Below are 16,867 nucleotides of genomic sequence, written 5' to 3' on the forward strand. Positions count from 1 at the left end.
CTTTTGAGCGTGGGGCCGTACATTCGAAACTCACCAGTGCCAACGTGTGTCCTATGATTTTTATTTCTGTGGTTCCTTACAAAGCGCATTATGTTACGCGTCACGAATAGACAGAAGACCGACCGACAGATTTCCTGGATGAGTCGCCCTAGAATGCTTGCGCATTAAAATTATGCATATTCCAGATGATGTAAGGATCGATGTTATAAAGCATTTTGAGAATGTTTAGCTATCCAGCCTCGTTTGGTGTTCTGCAAAGCGTTACCAGATAGAGCAACATGTTTGTGTGCGGCTAAAAATTTAGTCACTTAAGAATCCTTACATGATTTGAATGCGAAAGCATAATGACCTCTCTAATTAATTAGTTACATCAGTGATACGTGACATCATACATTTTCACGTGTACTTCACAACCCCATTTAATCCACCTTGCTGTAATTTGTACCAACCTTAACCTGGTTTAATTCCCCTTGCTCTAATTTGCATCAAGCTTAATCCGCCTTGCACTAATTTGTACCAACTTTAATCCACGGTAATCAACTTTAATTTGCCTTCATTCACTTCACTTTATTCACTTTACTCCACCTTAACTAACCTGTGTCTAACTTTTTATAACTATATTTCACTTGGATTTACGTTAATTCACAAGAATTACATATAACTACTGTTAATTGTCGTTGCTGTTCCACTTGGTATCTTCTGCGTTACTACTGACGTCATAGAAGACGTTGATTACGTCGCTTCAATATTTGGTACCACTCGCTTCAGACAACGCCGGCATTTTCACATCATCAGACGAAAGCCTCTCCCTGCGATCTCCAATTACCCCTGTCCTGACAGCCTCATTGACATTCACAGCCTCATTGGACATATAATGCTTTCGCATTCAATCCTGTGTGGCACGTCAGCGTGTTTTGCGACGACAGCAGCACGGCGACATAAGTAACGCAGGAAGAGATATCACGAAGGCGATGGTGATGGCATGACTACTCTTATATATTCAGGGCCAGAAAACATTAGAGCCCGTTCGGTTGCACTTGGCTGAACCCGAAGCGATACAATGCCACAGATCCATGTCGAAAAGTTAGAAAAAAAAATTAAATTATGGGGTTTTACGTGCGAAAACCACTTTCTCATTATGAGGCACGACGTACTGGAGAACTCCAGAAATTTTGACCACCTGGGGTTCTTTAACGTGCACCTAAATCTAAGCACACGGGTGTTTTCGCATTTCGTCCCTATCGAAATGCGGCCGCCGTGGCCGGCATTTGATACCGCGACCTCGTGCTCAGCAGCTTAACACCCTAGCCACTAAGCAACCATGGCGGGTGAGAAGCTAGAAGGCACTGGCGAAAGGGAGGCGATACTGGAGCACTGCCGCCTTTACAAGCAACTCGTCCCTATGCAAGGTGAAACGCGCGGAGACCAGTGGCGAGCTTGTCAATTATTTGTGCGTTCTATCCCTGCATCTGTGGTCGAATGGAAAATCGTGCGCCACGTGCTGTCAATCCAAAGCAAATTGTTGATATGCAACTTGAGGCACGCGTCGATCGTCTCCAAGCATTAGTTGATGTTGGCACGAGTGAAAAAAGCTACATGGTTTCGGTGCGCCAAGCTCGGAATTTCGTGAGAAAGCGCATCTTCTCGGACCAAATTAGCCGTTTTCTTGCAACAAGTTAGGTATTACTTGGAATTTGCTTGACCGGTTGCCAGTTAAATCATTTGCAGTCGCGATATCTTGTCGAACAGTTGTTTTACTGCACACATGATACGCATAGTCATGCACACTAGGTTGCAAATTGCATACAGGGTTACTTGGTGAACACAGGAGGAGGAGAAGGAATGCAGACTTGCAAAAAGACGGTTTTGTTTCACGCCATACTCACCAGTGCTGTAGAGCAGCCTTGACTTTCAGAACACGCTGCTCTGCGGGCTCATGTTAAAGAAACTCCAGAGGGGGACCAACTACACACTACAGCTCATTCGCCGGCTGGCTAATCGGCCCTACGGCATGGCCGAGGGCGAGGTGCTTCGACTTGTGCAGGCATGTATAACCAACAGAACCATTTACCTGACACCATATGTCAAACTCGCAGCCACAGACTTAGCTAAATTGATCACAATGATCAAAAGAACCACAAAGGCAGCCCTGGGCCTTCCGGACCACGCGGCTACCGCAAGGCTAGAGGCCTTAGGCATGCACAACATGATCGAGGAGCTCTTAGACGCTCACCACACAGCCCAAGTCCGTCGTCTCTCGCTAACCCCGGCTGGCCGCACAGTGCTCAGGAAGCTCGGTCTCGAGGCCATCCCCGAGGTTCGAGAGTACATGACGATTCCGCGAAAGGCCAAGGGGCATATTTGTGTCCCGCCTCTACCCCGCAACATGGACCCCGAATTCCATCAGGGCCGCCGGGGGCCCGTAGTGAAGCCATTTACCGACGCTACGGCTCGCAAGATTGAGTAGTTTACACAGACGCAGCGAGACACCCTCGCGGCAACCTCATGACCGCGGTGGTAGCGGATCACAACGGACGACTAATAGAACACACAACAATCACGGCTGGCCGAGTGATGGAATTGGAGGAAACCGCGACTGCCATGGCCATGCATGCAGAAGTGAATAACGTCTTCAGCGATAGCAAGCAGGCCATCGGCGATTTCGTCAGCGGTAGCATTTCTGAACAGGCGTGCCGTGTCCTCACGCGGCGCAGCCTAAGCGACTGGAAAACCCTCGTGTGGACCCCCGCTCACGCGGCTGTGCCCGGCAACGCGTCGGCTCACAGTTTGGCTCGACATCTCGCGCGCTGAGCCTCGTCCGCGGATGCGGACGGCGTGAACGAGGAGGAGAGACACGCGGAACCCTGCGAGGCTTATCACGAAATAACCCATAGGCATCGCATGAGGCGTCGCGCGCTCCCACCACCGGCAAGGCAACTTGATAAAACGCAAGCGGTCGCGTTTAGGCGACTCCAGACAAACACATACTTGCACCCAAAGTACTTTAACAAAATCACAAGGGGCAAGGAAAGCGACCTATGTAGGCTCTGTTCACAAACAGGGACCCTCACACACGTGATGTGGGAATGCACCTCACTCCCGTTTTCTCATTCCCCCGTCAGCAGCGAGACTGACTGGACAGCCTGGCTCAGATCCGGGGACGTCGACCGACAGCTTGAACTGGTGGACTGGGCGGAGAAGGCAAAACAGGCCCAGGGCCTTACTTGAACCCGATCCCTCAGGCACCTCCCCATTTCGCCTTCCCCCTTCAATAAAGTTTACCACCACCACCAGAGCAGCCTTCGCACTTGCATCAAGGGTATGCGAGGGGAAATCATGCGCTCCGCTATACAGTTGAGCGGAGGGAGGTGGGCAGGGCCTTGGGCGTGTATCGATGCCAACTGTTCAGAGTACAAAGGCACTTTAGTTTGGGCGAGTGAAGATTTACACTTTCTGCACACCTTAAACGAAGAGAATTCTTCAGCGTCGGGAAAGCCAAGATCGCGTACGTGGAGGCTGTGACGCAGGCCAAGTTTTTTTAGCGTCACAATCTGTCACACACAGAACATGCAAAGCCAAACGGGTTGTCGATGAAGTGTCACTTGAAGATGGCCGTCGCGGCCGTCGCCTAAGACGTTCCTCAGCATTGTGATGATGGTATGCAACGTCCGCAGCTAGTAGGGTTTGTCGCTATTCATCCGTTTCGGCAGCGCACCTGACACACTTGTGCGATCTGTCGTGGTCCTGTCGTTTTTCAGAAGTTTAGCTGGCACTTTGAACGCCCTAAATTATTTTCTTTGTTGCTACAGTCGCACTCACTTGGCCATGACTTCGTCGGTCGATTCCCGCTGCATCTGTCGCCGAGCTCATTGCTTGGCGCGACGAATCTCTTCTTTAAACATCTCCGACGACAATCGCGATTCAGTTTAGATATGTAATTCACGCATGCGTGCGAATGTGAATGTGTGAGAAGAAGCAGAACAAGAGGTTGTGCACACGAAACGCGCGTGAAGAAAAGCGCGTATGAAGAGGCTTGACACAGACAGAGCCGAAATCCAGGTTGGCAGGCAAGAAATGCTGTCGCACTAAAATGCATGCTTCTATATTCGGTTAGCTAGAGGATCAGGCTATATTGCGGAAAGGTGAGGAGGCCACCACCAAACATAAAATTATTTTTTTTTATGGCGATAGCCATTATAGCGACACCCCAAGCGAACTTTCGCCATCGTCGTAACCGTCGGCGTCAGCGTCACCGTGGGGCACCACACATATTTATGTATATACATATATACATAAATATATAGCATATGTATGCTATATGCTTGTCTATGCCATATATGCGCGTTACATTGCTATAGTGTTCAATCACTAAGGTTGGCCATACAGGGTCTTTTATTCTTCACTAAACTGTTCCACAGAACTTTGAGAATGCAGCCCACAAACAAGTGTCAGGAAACGTAACATTCATAGCGAATGCCTTTTATCTTATATATTTTTTGAGACTATTAAAAATAAATCAGCGTCCAAGAACTCCGTACAGATGGTTAAACAGTGAAGCTGAAACGTGCCGCGCCGGTGTTTATCACTGGCTTAATCCAGACGGTTCGTTAAACGACAGGTTGGTAGGCTGCGGGATACTCAGTACACAGTTGCTGCTTGCGTTCGGCTGCACGAGTCAGTTCTTCTGCCCAGGCCGCACCATCGGCACGGCGTAGACGAGCTCCTTCCCGGTTCTGCTCGCGGCGTTGTTGATCGAAAGCTGCCTGCTCCTCAGGAGTACGTATGACCCGTGGTCTATTTCGGAACCGGAGAGCACACGCACTCGGCTGCAACGGAGAGCAAAGACGTCACTATACGTCATGTTACCTGGCCCGACTATCATAGAATCTAATGGGGATGCTCCCGAGTAGGCAACAGGGATTTTGACGACGCCGCTTTCATTACGCCAGCCTTGTCAATGGAAATTTAGGCCAAGTAACAGGACGTCATGCATCGGAGTAAACAGGCCACGTGCTACCTAGGTTGTGTTGGCTAATCTCGGTCTCTTTTTCTATATAATTTTTTTCGCGCATGCGCATGGGGTGGCGCCGGAGGAGTTTTCGGCGTGCAGGGGACCGACAGACGGACGGATGGACGAATCGGCTAGTCATATACAGCTTCGCTGTAATATTAGAAGTGCAAAACAATATCAGTGCTGAAACCTCAAAGCGATATATTTTACTGGCGCGACTCTTTACGGGCAGTACACAGTTTCTTAAAGCTTTGAAGTGTCATAAATTTTGGCGCCCCGCGTGTGTTACGTCCGCGTGCACTTCTACCCGCGTTTAGTTGGTACACTATCCGAAAAGTTCGGCCAAACGCTAAACCTTGCTATCGCGGTGAGTGATACACCCTTATGTCGAAACTATCGATTATATAATCGATAGTTTGCGGCATTAGGGAGGTCCAAAACGAGGCACAACAGCTACCTACGCACAGTAACGTGACTTGTATGAGGCAAATAATGCTTTCCATGAAAGATGTTTCTCATAGATGCCGTGGTAAGGAAATCTGGCCATATATTGTCTGATTAAGGTGTTAACTTGCCATTGCACGGAAGTGATCTGCGAGGTCTCCTCACCGAGTTAACCAATTATGCGCCGACGATCGTGCCTTCAACGTCCCGCTGCGCGTCGGGAAAACGGGCGAAATTTCGAGCAAAAGCCCATGCACCGTTGTTCTCAAAAGAGGCCCGCTTCGTGCCGGCAAACAGGTCACACGCATAAATGGCACTGCGTCAGACGCACTGCCTGTAACAAGACCAATTACGTCACGTAACTTTGGAAAATCATTCAATACAGAACGTGCAAGCCTACCATTAGATAACAGTCGCGCAGCAATAAACAGATAGGGAAAAAAAGGAGGTGAGGCTCAAGAAGTCATTGTTACACGTTCCTATGGTTTCGGTATGGGAGAACGCAAGCAAACAATGTCGTTCGCGGTTTCCATTCGAGACAAAAGGAGAAAGTGCTTTCTTTTCCTTTTTGTTTCCTTTTGTTTCTTTTTATTTACTTTTTGAATTATTTCAGTATAGCTCGCCACTAGCAAAACGCCGAAGCAACATGTCAATTTCTTCGTAACTCCACAAATAATCAACCTGTTTGAAAAATTCTTGCGGTAAAACGCTCCCTAGACAAGCCTTCACAGTTTCGAATGTATAATAAAATTTTTGTCGAGGCATGATGAGGGGCACTTTATGTGCCCGCAACCAACGCTAGTGTGTAAAAATTGTGGCTGCAAATAAATTGTCTGTATTCCTCTACAGGCATAATTTTACCTCAAATGTTCTCGTCACATACAGTGGCTAACAGGCTTCAGGAAAAAAAAAACCGGCAGAAATACACGAATACCGTCTCGTCAAGCGGCACGACTAGATCATGAGGCCAGATAATTATTGCATTCCCTTCATCATATTTTCTTCTGCATGGTTCAAGCAAGGAAGCTGTTTTTGTGCATCCACTTGTAGCGTTTGACACTCAGTAGCAATTTACGGCATGTATCATATCAGACGCTTATATATATAATACCTCTTCTCAATAAAACCTCTTCTCCTCAATAAGAAGGGGTTTATTTGCGGCTCCTTATGCAAGGCACAGCGACCGGGAACGGCGAGACAGCCTGAAGCACTGTTAAAAAAGATGCCAGCAATCATCAGCGCGAGCCGAGCCCAGCCGCGCATATATATACTATATATATATATATATATATATATATATATATATATATATATATATATATATATATATATATATATATATATATATATAAACAACTTGCAAGAAAAGCGCGCCGCGACAGAGCTCCCAGAGCTCCTATATAGAGCCCTTTCAAAAGACCGCACTTCCGTTTTCAACGGAACATTAAAAAAAACTGGTAGTTTTCGTTTCCTGACTAGGGGTCTTTGGTAGAACGTGTCCTGCAGTATGTACAGCGTAATCTAGGTTTTAAAATGTTTGCTCTCTACAGTCTTCACGTCCTTATATAGTGGAGGAAACTCTTTTTTGGCGTGCTAATACCACTAAGCCGAGAGGAAATTTGGTCTCATCTGAGCGTTTCGGTCGAGCCGAACGGCTCCTTGAATTATGCGCAAGCGAACTCTCGGCGCCTCGTGAGAATCGCCGCACACGGAGTTGCCAGGCGGCAAAACCCGGATAATGCGATTCCTTCAGAAGCCCGGCCTTGTCGCTCCTATACAGAAGCTTTGCAGTTTTGGACGCGGCTGCATCGTTTCGACTGTGCCCCCCTCTCCTTTCCCCTCTCACCCGCCTACCAGGTTGCCATGGCATTTTAATTGCGCAACGCGCCCTTCAGCCCGCTAACTGCCGCGTCAGAAATTCGTATGCAAATTAATCTGGCAGTTGCTCTCGGTCTAGCCAGCACTCGCCATATTTCCGACTATTTAAGCACCCGAACCTGTGAACACCCAACGTATGTTACGAACACCAGCGGCGTCTTGCGCCACGCGACGGTGCAGTATCTTGTGCCGTTAATCTGCAAAGACTTTGGCCTGGAAGCTATGGCAGCAGCACTGCACGCATGCTTTCGCGAGGCAGAGCTCCGTGCTTTAGTCGGAGCCTTTAGAGATGATTCGCAAAGTGGTTTGGGAAAATTCGGTCAGTTAGGTATCCTTACGTGAGTTGAATGCGGAAGCATAGGACTTGTCAAAGTTATCACCTCAAATTAAAACTCCGCCTTAATCCACCTTGCTCTAACTCGTAACAACCGTACTCCCCCTTAATCCACTTTAATCCAACTTAACCCACAATAATCTACTTTAATCCGTTTATTACAGCATTATCCAGTTTTGGGAGCCAGCCAGGTGCGACGCCGTGGCTGTCCACCGCGGGATTTCGCAGTGCGAGCCGTAGCAGGTGCAGCGCCGGGAAAGTGACGTCATCACTTGGTCACGTTGGTTTTGGTGCCATCGGATGATAACAACGGTCGCCAGTTTTGCCGCTTCGTGGGGCATATAATGCTTTCGCATTCATGCATTCTCCTTGTGCAGCGCTTGTGATTGCGGCGGGTCCATAAAACATACTAAATATACAGGGTGCTTTTTCTAGTCAGTACAAATTTTTAATAAAAACGATATGACCGTGATACGCTAAGACACCTGCCGTCTTCGTATACGAGCGATTATTATATCCTTTGGGTCGTATCTTGCCACACAATGATAATCGTCATCTGTCTTGTCGCATCTGTCTTGTATTTCCTTTCTTTAACGCTGCGAGCCCTGTACTTCCAAGTCACGAACGGCATGGTAGAGCATTCTCGACAGCAGAGTAGCGAGCGCAGCGTTTTCAAAAAAGAAAACGCAAGCAAGACGGATGACACTTATCGCTGTGGGGCAAGATACGACCAGAAGGGTATATATCTGTTTAAGAGTGTGCGGTGAGACAGAAATGATTTGCCGCTACTTATATTACTCTGACAAGACTAATTAACAAAAATGTATGAAATATATTTTTCATTATTAACTTGAAGGCAGTTCTTTATATGGAAAATCTAAAGGGCGTCACTATTTATGGCAAAACCATTTTTTTTAGAAAACTGAAAAATCGCACGTCATTTGAGATAGTCATCATCGAAAATGAAGGCCAAATCCAAATAAATGCTATACTAAGGGACTTATATTGAAGTTAATCGATAAATGTTTGCTTTGCAGAGTAACTTAAGCGGCGGCAAAATATTTCCGCCTCGCCTTAGACCTCGTATGCGAAGACGACAGGTGTCTCATGGTCAAAGCTTTTTAATAAAAGATCTGTATTGCATAAAAAAACGCACCCTGTACACTGCATCTGTTTTGATGACGAAAGCCAAACACTGCATGCCGCTTTAAGCCGACTTGGCGGCAGAATCTTCACAATAGAAAAAATAATGAATTCATGAACTTTATTGTTATCCGCAGTGAAGGCCACAACAGCACTCACGGGCGATGTTCTGAGCACGGTGACTTCGGCTAAAAGAGTCTCTTGCTAAAGTTAGGAGTTATGCTAGAAATTTACACCAATAACCTAGGGCTGTCTTATGCACGCGTTCGCCACTAGTTATGGTAATCCGCGCCTGGACCATAAGATGTACTTCAGCATACTTGTATATTAAACATACTATTCCACAGCTTATCATGTGCAAATGCATGTACGCAAATTTGCACTATGAGGCTAAGTTGTTGAACAAGCATGTACCGACGTCAAAAAGTAGACTATAAGCTCCCCTGTGCCTTCTCTGCGGCTGCATACACTGAGATTGAAATAAAAAAGAAATGCACAGTACACTCAAGCGCGAGGGAAGGAAAAGAAGGGCATGGATGTCGACCAGGCATGTATTCCATCCCCTTCTAAAAGATACCACTATATAGTAGGCAGGAGTAAATATGAGACTCTAAAGTTAATCAAAGAATCCGAGCAGGTCTTCTTTGCTGCTATTCAATATGTCAGTCAATCTTGTCATTTTCCGCTAAAGAACTGGGTTATTTGCACGTGCCTTGAGAGACGGCTACATCTGGAAGAGACATTCCCATCATTTCTTCTTGTTTTATTGTTTATTGAAATTATTTTTATGTTTCCTAGTTTTATAAAATAAGGACATTTAAATTGTTGTAACGGGGTCTTCTTTAAGCACAAATGCAAGTGGTCCTGAAATAATTTTTTGGTGTTGGGACTTCTTGCTTGTGGGTGTATTTCGTTTCTTGTGTCCCTGATCTTGCTGCACTACACATTATGCGATTCCAGTCAACCGGACGCACGTCCCCTTTGAGACCTTACGCATGGAGTTGGAGATTAAAAGATTAAAAGGAACAAAACTCTGAGGGCGTCGCTTCGTCGAGATGCGCACAGTTTGCCTTGCGGCTTAAAACAATTGAGACCCATGTGGCCATGGTCAAGCATTTTTGACGCACGCACGCACACACGCACCCATGAACACACGCACGCACGCGCACGAACACACGAAAGCATGTTCTCACGTGGTGTCTCTTTTTTGCGCTGTTGACAAGAATGTAGAATAAACCTCCACCAAGCACCCACAAACAAGTCCTATTGTTCTTTCGCATTCGCGTTTCAGGACGCATTTCCTTCTGCTTCCAAGTTCATTCAAATAACTTTATTCAGTGCCCTGCGATTTGGTGGGGTGGGCCTGGACCCCGCCTAGGTTTCAGCCAAGGGTTGTTGGCCCTTGGCAGCTTCCTTGGTTCGCTGGACGGCCCAGAGTTGGTTTCAAATAGCCTGTATAGCTTTTTCAAACATTCTCGTCAACTTAGTTTCACTACATGCATTACACTTTTGTTTGTCTTTTCCTTCGGTTATTCGCTTCAAGTGAAGGGAGTGTGACAGTGATTGCCTTATCGCAGTTTCGCATCACGTCCCTCTTACCCTCCTCGCTCATTCAGCGAATGCTCGACTCGGGCGCTCACTTGGGCAAAGTGCGCATCCTCGGTAGCGCTGTTTGTTCTTCAGCCAGCTACAGCGGTGTAGCATGGTCGCAGCGCGGTGGCGAAACTCGAGTTGTTTGTACTTCGGGCCGTCTCTCGCCTCTTCTTTCGTCTTTTTGTTTTCTTTTTTCTTTCACGCCTACTTTGACGGCCTGTAGCACTTGACGACAAGTAGCATCGTTGTGCTCAGGTACTGCAAGAAGTCGCACTTGGAAGCTTGAATCAGAAGAAGGAGACATGAAAGCATCATCGGCGAACACAAACCAAAGTAAGACAAATACTTGGCGACATTACGCCGTAAGTCTCGATTGATTTTGCACATTTTTTATCACAGAGACTTTGTGCCAAAGGCATCCACAATTTCCAGCGTAGTCAAACGCAAGTGGAATTTTACGTTAAAGTTGCAATGGGGCAGTAGCTGCCTGGTTGCTTTCTAGATGTGTGATGATTGAAACAAATTGAAAAACAATACTTGTTCTATATCATTGTAAACATCCCTTATACGTGTTTGAACTGTGAGCCTGCAAGTGATATCTATAGAAAACATCAACGTATAACTGATTTATCTTCTCTCGCAAATCGCGAAACTTTAACATCACGTCCAACAAAAAGGTCACGAGATCGTTTTTCGCTGGGTACCTGGCCATTGTGGAATAAGCGGCAATGATTCCGCCGATAACGCTGCTCGCACAGCACATCAAGAAGAGCACAGCGTTCCAATCCCGCTTTCGAGGACAGACGCCGCAAGGCAGCTTCGACACCTGTCACACAGTCTCATACTGACCGAGTGGAACTCGCCAAGCTTACGACTTACACGACTGCATCGACTAAACCCCTCCCTCCAACTCCGACCTCCACTCGGACTTCCTCGACGTGTAGCTACGCTTCTCTGTCGCCTTTGGTTAGGAGTTGCCTTCACAAACACATACCCTACATTAATTGGAGTGACTGACAGTGCAGCATGCGAGGTCTGTGGCACCGAAGAAAACATCGACCACCTGTCCACGATAGACCCCAGAGAGACAAGAACTTGCCAAAGCTTTCCAAAAACTGGACAATCGGCCGCTTTCTGTGCAGGTGCTGCTGGAACACCGCCCCCATCACCCGTCGGCCCATAAAGCGGTGAAGGAGCTTTTGTGCTTCTTAAGGACGACGGGTTTGCGCGACCATCTATGAATATTAATGCAATTTCTGTAAGACCACACACGTCAGCGAACTCACCGCAATTTCTTTCTTTCCTTTCCTTCTCTCTCTCCCTGTTATCTTTGTTTCCCCCCTTTCCGATTCCCCTGGTGTAGGGTAGCCAACCGGACGTTATTCTGGTTAACCTCCCTGCCTTCTACTTATCTCTTTCCCTCCTCCTCGCAGTATAGCGAATAGCTGTGCTGCGATCTATCGTCGCGTATATAGCGTCCGCAGTATGACAGGGAGAAAGAAAACTTAACTGTGTTCATGGAACAAAATCGCATTGATAAGCTTAGAGATATAGTCATTGCTTAATACTTTCGAAATGAATAATTATAGCTTGCTATCGACATTGAAGCAGCCTTTTGACAGCAAGATAAGGAATCAGTTTTCCCAGCTTTGAGCATTGAATTGCAGGCAATTCAAGCACGTATAAAATTCTGCAAATAGAATCTGTTTAAGAATACTAGATAGCAATAAACATTGATGCTTTCATTTCTGCTTTCTTTGGCTGAGCAATCTAGTTTGAAATGACTTCCATTAGCACGTCGTGACAATGTCGATCTAATACAGGGTAAATGCATGACTAGCTTAACAAATCTGGATGATTGCTATATATTACTGCGAAGGAACTATACTACTTAATAACATTCATAATATAATAATAATAATATTTATTTTCACAACACAGGCTAACCGTGAGCGGCGTGCGAGGCTGAGCAGAAAGCTGAAAAACCCTACGGCAAGTGCACCTGCCGTGGGCCTACGATCCTGCATTACACATAGCACATATTGATATAGTTCTTAAAGCGAAAGCTTTACTGGCCGCGAACTTGCGATTTCGCCGTGGCGGTGCTCCGAGGAGGCACATGACGTCACACCGCGTTCCTCGTCACACCGCGTCCTTCGTCGTTGCGTTCGCCTCCACTCGCTTCGCCAGCTGCGTCGTATGTCTGATAACATGTCGGAGGATTGAAAAGGAGAGCTCGCGTGCGTCGCAACCACAGTTGAGGCGGCAGTATGGACGGCGAAAATTCTGATAAGCAGGAGGAGGCCTGGAATAGACATTGGAACGAGATGAAGAGGAAACGAATCGTCCAGGAAACAGACGAACAGCGCGCTGAACGACTGGCTAAACGCCGCAACATAGCTAGACAACCAGAGTAACCTGAACTTGCAATGAAGATTAACCAAGGCTAACCATGGCGCGTATACTGCCTTAGCTTTCGCTACGTATATCCTGGCATAGCCGAGCTAAGCCACTGCCAATTTTTTTAGTTAGAAGTTCACAGTATACTACCAGCGTGAGACACAGGACAACAAAGTGGACGAGAAGCGTGTCTATTGGAGTGCTATGCTATCACGTACAGTTTCTACAGAAGTGACGGTAACTGCTAAAAAAAAAAAAAAAGTTTGATGGGTCGGCTTTTGCGCCTTTAGAAATATTCAGAGAGGACTCCTATATACATATATATATATATACATATATATATGGTACACGCACCGCTATGGACGATCCAGGCTAGCGCTAAGGTTCATTTTCACAACACAATTTCCATTCCACGTTTAGCAATCACACAGATCATTTGCGGTTTCTTTCAGGGGCAGACGCGGGCTTTTCGGTTGGTGCTTTTTTTGCGTTTGGTTCAAGAATAAGGCGAGAAGCAGGCACCACATTTGCGCAATCACAAGCTTTCTACCCACATCCTTGCACCAGAAGCTGACGCTGAGCACGGGTAGCGCGAGGATCTCGTTGGGCTACGACGACTTCGTGGTAGCCGAATTCACAATGCGGCATATGCAGTGAGGGCAGCTATATGAACTTGTTGATAGGTCATCTTGTAGATAATTGTGGCGCAGGCTGAACGAAACGTTCATAGAAGGCATATGATCTACCAGCCATGGAATGTAACTGTTAACTTTCCTACGTATCAGGATACAAACATTCTGGAGTTTGTCCTGAGCATTTGTCTGCATCCTATATCGTGCGTGTTTGTATCAAGTTCTAGTGTTGCAATCGCCGTGGTGTGTACATGTTTTAAGATAAGTTGCAACGAAGCAATTTATTGAACTATGTTTTCAAATCCACAAGAAGGGGCCACGCAGTAACGACCACATTAATACGCAAAAAAGAACTGCTAATTCAGTGCACATGTTGGAATCTATGCAAAGTGAAGTTCTTGTTAAATGGTCAATTAAATACTGTTAAAGTAACTGCGATATATAAAATTGGTCTTATTTTCAATAAACCAACATGTCATCTTTTGCAGAGCTTGCTTATGCACCGCATAGGTCACAACCTTAATGTCATCCAATATTTATGCACTACACTGTTCACAAAATATACCAAAATGCACAGGACAGTTAATGTGGATGCGCACTCCAAGACATCCATACGGTGATGTTTGTTGAGGAAGGGATGGTGCGAGTTGTATGCAGATGAATGAATGACATGTGCTTATGTGTTTATTTATTTATTTATTTATTTATGCTTATGTATTTATTAGGTTGGATATTAGGTGAGGGGGAATAAGAAATTAGTTACAAACGATGAAAGGCACAACATTATACAATACTGAACAAGCAATACCAGAAAAAATTACCGCCCATGCACCTCGTACAGATGGTAAACCGACGAAACAGGAATATGCGGCTCCAGTGTTTATCGCTGGTTCAATTTGGATGGTTTATTAAAGTCTTTCTCAATTATTGGTTACGTGTGTTTCTTAATCAGGCTACGCACACGTTTGGCTTGGGTTTATAACATTGTTTATTTTAAATGCTACACATTGCGCTTCGCATAATAACCATCATGGAGGGGGCAATGAGTGGTTCATTGTGTTATTCTAACGGGTTCATCAAACTCTTTCTGAATTATGTTGCGCATTTGTGTTTCGTAATGTGTAATCATAGTATTTATGACTCAGTCATGCACTGTAGATACCAAGTGACACAGCGGGGCCGTACATTTCCTGTAATTAAATAGAGGGACACATTTTTAACCTACTGCGAAGTCGCAGAGAGACTGCTGCCCGCGCTCTATGCTGCAAGAGAGAAACGGCGTCACTATTGATGTAGCCAATGGGCCGCCGCACCTTTGCTGCGAGATAATTATGTCACCATGGACCTTGTCTTAACCCGGTCTCCCTCTGAGTCCCTTCCCTGCAATAATACGTAGATAGATGTACATGTTTTAAATGCGTCAGCCTTTCTATGCTTACCCAACGAGAAATTTGTCCGTCCGTCAGAGAGAGAGAGAAGTGGTTCTTGTAGGGAAAGGCAGGCGTTTGCAGACGTGTCCCCTATGACTTCCTTGTAGAGGCCACACAGCCGTCCCATGTGTGATGCTGGCCGGGAGCGTAGGCGGCTCCGGAGTGCTTGACCATCTGCGGCATGGTGTAGGCGATCAATGTGTCGTAGCTCCTGTTGCAGGAAGAGTAGTGACAGGGGCCAGGTACCTGCCTCAGCAAGAGTGGCAGCCACTTGTGAGGTTCGGGGAAGGCCAAGACAGACCCGTATTGCTGACCGGTGCTGCAGCTCCAGTTTCCGCACACAGGGTGGGGGCAGCGCCACAAGAGGGAGGGCATAGAGTAGCCGTGAAGTGGCTGCAGCTTCAAAGAGCTGTAGGGCCCACCTGGTGGTACAGCACTGTCCACGGGCAAGGAGCTGTGAGATCGCCTTGCGGACCCAAATCGTCTGGGCGCACAGGGCATTGGTAGCCGGCAGTCAGGTCAGCCGATGGTCAATGCGTAACCCCAGGTACGTGGCTGCCTTGCTCCGACCGGTCTCCCTCACCTCCGCTGCCTGCAAGGTGATGGGGGCCATGGCCCTGGCACGACTGGACTGGGTGGCCCGTGCTCGCGGCTTCCTGGCAGACCAACAGACGGCTTCCGGTGGCGGCGGTGCACTGCGGACTCCATCGCTGACACGGTGTCCACCCTGGAGGACGCCAAGGCCGGCGGGGACCTCGTGATGCTCTTGCTGATCGACGTACAGGGTGACTTCGACAGCCGTCCGTCACGTAAGACGAATGCACTGGCTCATACCTCCCTAAAGAATGGCTCCTACCCCGCAGTACGGTTTCTGTGGTTGGACCAGGAATGTATTGCCTAGGCATATACAGTTTCGCTGTAAAAAGAATGAACACCTTTCTGCTAGAGGCCAAGATGAGCATAAGGTGCACTAAGAAATGAAAGTTTATTGAAGATGCCGAGTAAATTCTGGTTGACAAGCTATAAATGGAAGCTACACAAAAGAGACAGACAGACAGAAAGAAGAAACTTTATTTAGTCCTAAGGGACCACGCGTTCGTAGTCCCGTGCTGCACTCGCGCCGCGGGCGAAAGACCGTGACCCAAAAGAGAGAAGCAAGAATTGATGCGTCTCCATACAGATCCCAACCGGAAACGTATCCATCTCAGAAAGTATAACAGGGCCCATGCTGACACAAGATTCTCCCAGTGTCTGTAGATCAAAAAAAAAAAAACGCTGGAAGAATCTTCTCAGCATGGCCTCCGTTAGAGATGCATGCATTTCCTGTCACGAAACACACATTACTTTTTGCGTCTCCTTTTGGTGTATTTCCGGTTTATTCTTGTCAGCCAGCATTTACCCGGCATATACATTAAACTTTCGGTTGTTAGATCATCTGTGTTCTTTTTCGTCATATGTGTTCTATGTGGCCGTTTTCAGCCAGGTTATTCTTTATTTTTGTTTTTAGACTGCAACAAGTCACTTGAATTGCAATTATGATGCTTCTGTGTACCTTATAAAGTAATATATTTGGGCAATGTTGCAAGAGCGTACAGTGTGAAGCAGTAAGAACAGGGTACGATAATTTCTAATAAAAAGGTTTATTGTCAAAGTGTCGCGATTTATCATAGTTACCATAAAGTAATACAGCAAGAAAGCCCGATAACAACTACTGCTTGATGAAACCAAACATAATAAAACAGGAAATAGATTAAGTAAAAATAAATATACAAGTCCAGGGAAAAAACATTGTGATCACCACAGGCACATGCCGCTACCTTCCAAGAATCTCGTTTTTTCTTCCAATGGCATGGAACTGGAAGAGTGTGCTTGCATAAGCAAGCTGTCAGTCTGCCTATTGGAATAAGAACAATGTTTCTTGAAAGGTGCTGGCATACACGGTTTGCGATTGTAAATTTTTTTTTTCCGGCACTTGTAATTTTTTAACTGTATTTTCTTTCAC

This window comes from Dermacentor andersoni, chromosome 2 (assembly GCF_023375885.2).
Source record: "Dermacentor andersoni chromosome 2, qqDerAnde1_hic_scaffold, whole genome shotgun sequence".
Classification (NCBI taxonomy): domain Eukaryota; kingdom Metazoa; phylum Arthropoda; class Arachnida; order Ixodida; family Ixodidae; genus Dermacentor; species Dermacentor andersoni.